Source organism: Triticum dicoccoides, chromosome 5A, assembly GCF_002162155.2.
Source record: "Triticum dicoccoides isolate Atlit2015 ecotype Zavitan chromosome 5A, WEW_v2.0, whole genome shotgun sequence".
In the NCBI taxonomy this organism is placed as follows: Eukaryota; Viridiplantae; Streptophyta; class Magnoliopsida; order Poales; family Poaceae; genus Triticum; species Triticum dicoccoides.
The window spans coordinates 538655929-538659457 of NC_041388.1; the positions used below are offsets into that span (position 1 = coordinate 538655929).

The 3529-nt window shown below is 41.1% G+C and overlaps 1 pseudogene; it reads left to right on the forward strand.

The window, feature by feature from the left end:
* Positions 1-1090: 1090 nt before the first annotated feature.
* LOC119299909 overlaps positions 1091-3529 on the forward strand; it is a 6939-nt pseudogene continuing 4500 nt past the window's right edge.

Consider the following 3529-nt stretch of genomic DNA (forward strand, 5'->3'; position numbering starts at 1 on the left):
TCATTATTGTAAGAGGAATTCCAATATGGAGAACAATTGTAATATTACTCAATCTTGTTTGGAGATCAAGACTATTTGAATTATCCATTTCATCTTATTATGGACCTTCATGGTATTATCGATATGGTTTTCATTGGATCTATCTTTTTGGTGATTGATTCCCCTCTTTTATGATGCATGAGTAATTCCTCCTAGGTGTGGGAGAAGTAGGTGAGTGGTAAGATTAATTTGTGCCTAATCTATATGTCGTCATTTGCATTCATAGTAGTATGATCTACTTAGTACATTGTTATGTTGTGGTGAACTCTATGCGTGTTGTTTAATTTAAGGGCTGATGCAACATGATTTCAAGACCTACACAGGGTAACACATATTGTTTAGAAAATCTGTAACCTCTGACATGACAGGTGGAGATATCTAGGAGGACCGAAGACAATATGAGATAATAGTGATCCATTGAACTTAATGTCTGGTTCCGGTCTAAGGACATTAATTGTGGACATGACCACTCTGTGGCAACCAAGAAGCAAGACTAGAGAATGAGATATAATCCCCAGAGGAGGAGTTTCGTTATCTTAGGGAGAACCGTCTACAGAACCCTTATATCAAATGCTATGAGTACAATACGAGGTAAATGGTATTACCGTCGCACTAGCACACTTTATAAACTCTTACCATGAGCTGAAATATCTCCGCACCTAATCTCTTCATTGCAGGAAACACAAACGCAGCTTTTATTCATGCTATTTACTTTTATTAGCTCTCTTAGTTGTTACTACAATTCTCTTTATATTTGTCAAACTGGTTTATTCGTGATTTAGGATAGTAACGATATTTGCAGAAGCTCCAACAGTTACTTCACATAAGAACTGTGACACGTTGTGTGTAACAGAAACGTTACCTATAAATACTCTCCTCCGGTCTTTGTTGGGATGATTACTCAATAGGATACTTCTGCCGAAGTGCTACACCACCCTGTTTGACTTGCAGACATCAGTGTTGCACGAGGGAGGAAGGGGGATTCCGACATGAGGGAGGAAAGCTTCTCTGTGGAGCGACGAAAGAGTCGCACGAGGGAGGAAGGGGGACAATGAGAGGTAATAAAAAAAGCCGGCCCAAATCGGGTCGAGGGGTGTGCGGCGCCTCGACAGTTCGACGCAGAATACTTTCAAATACGAGTAGGATATTCCTAAACATATCACAAAATAGTGGAGGTCTTGGTCTTGGGCTGTTACAACTCAGCTCACGCGACCCAATGAAAATAAATGTGGCCCACTCGCTAGCGGCCCACGCGGCCCAACGAAAGCAAAAACTGATCTATCGGGCCGCAGAGGTCCTTCTGCTGGATTCTCCGGGATTCTGCTGGATTCTGCAGAGGTCCTTCCGTCGACGAATCCAGCGGCGGCCGGTCAGCTTGTTTCGAAGGTATACCTTCTCCACCTCCGGTGGAATTTTTGGTTGATTGGATTGTCCGAGATCTAATTCAATATCTTTCTTCCTTGGTTGTATTTGGATTCTTCAACCCGCCCAGTTTCCTAGAGCGATTCCGGCCCCGTTTCTAGGTTTTTTTTGTGTCGATCTATTGTATATGGATAGCCCTCCGTTTATTTAGCAACCATATCGATCCACTATTTCTTTGAGCAGATCAATCAGTGTTAGTTGAATTTTGTTCCTTGCTGTTCAGGCTGGCTTGGAAAGATCAATGACGAAAAACAAGCGACGGCTGATGAGAGGCGATGAAGAGCAACAACGCCCTTACAAAAGAGCAACTAAACCAAGTGAGAACATGCTGTTTCCCTTTTCCTGCAGCCACACATTCATAATAATAAAAACTGCGGTTATGTTAGCTCTATCACATATGATTTTATTTCAATTAACTAGCTTTGAATGGTCTCTCATTAGCAGGAGCCTTGAGTGAACTCAGTGAGCAAGTGGTTTCAAGATTGCGGAGGAGTGTTGTGTCGCTCGCTTCATTTGATGGTTGATGATTATACTTACTGTTAATACTTGCTCATATTGCCTTTTTTCTAGTGACCAGCTATTCAGTCTACCCGTGCGACTCTCTCTCTCTCTGTCGTAGGTGACACCAAGTTACGCGAATGCACAGGCATATGCATTGAAACCTCGTGTTCAGATTCCGAAGCTACAATCCTGACATCGAGACGGTTGGTTCCACCTACTTGGCCTGCAAGTTTGACGGTAATTAACTATTTTCTCTGCTCCTTTGCTGCATTATTAATATATGCCAATATATACATGCTGCACTTGTAAAATCATTAATTCACCTTGCACCCATTTCAGATTAAAGTACGCCTTCCAAATGATCAGATTGTCACTGGGTGGATTGAGGATCCTGGGATATATGTTGATTTTTTTATTGTCAACATCAAGGAGGTGTCTAGAGTTGATGCCACAAGTCTTGACCGTGACATACAGTTTGAGCCTCATACGAAGGCAGCAGCTGTATGCCGCTGTTTCAGTTCTGGATTTTTAACAGTCACAAGCGGACTAAATCTTGCTTCCCCAACCAGTGAGACAATCGTAAGCACGTGCTGGATCCACAAGGTTAGCTGCTTTTGTACAGTTCAAATAACCAACTGTATGATGGTGTCTGTGTGTCATTGTATGTATGCACTGACGCATTTATAGTTTCGGGCAATTATGAATTGCATTTTCTCTGTGTAACTTCATTGTCACTTTTGTGCTAGGCGGGGATTGGAGGTCCCCTTGTTGACTTTGATGGGAACTTTGTTGGGATGAACTCCTCCCGTACCAAAATGGAAAAGACTGCCTACGTGCGGAGGAAGCAAATTCTTCGATTCTTGGTGTTTCACAGGATGGTCAGGTATGTACACTTTCAGTATTGATGAATTGCCCTTCTCTCTTTGGCTTACTATATGCGTCTCTCTTACTGCATCCTATTCTACATATCCCTCCTATCTTTATTTGAGTCTGTGTGCAAGGTGTATCGTTCTCAAAGCCAAACAGCAGTCTAAGGTTTACGAGTTTATCCCAAAAACTGTCCCATTAGCTATTTTTGTACCCATATTTTTAGTTTCTTAAATTGTTTAGATCTGCACTTTACTAGATTAAGGTTGTTATTTCCTTGCCTGTGCTATCTACGCTCGAACTTACAATTAAGAAGACTCATGGGGATTTTTTATAAAGATTTTCTTAAATTTCTCTGCTGTGAAATACCTGCACCTACTTCCTCCGTTTCTCATATAAGTCCTTTTAGAGATTTCAATACAAACTACATATGGATGTATATAGACATATTTTAGAGTGTAGATTCACTCATTTTGCTCTGTATGTAGTGTATATTGGAATCTCTAAAATGACATATTTAGGAATGGAGTATTTAATTTGGCTCTTGTTTAATAGCTCATCTTGTGTATGTGGTCTGCAATATCTTGCCTTTGTGGATTTATCACGGTGAGTTTTCTACGTTGAGCTGAAGTGTTAAGGAAGGGGTCGATGATGCTACACAAGCAAGAATCAATAGTGAGATGAAAGCAATTAGGCCAAG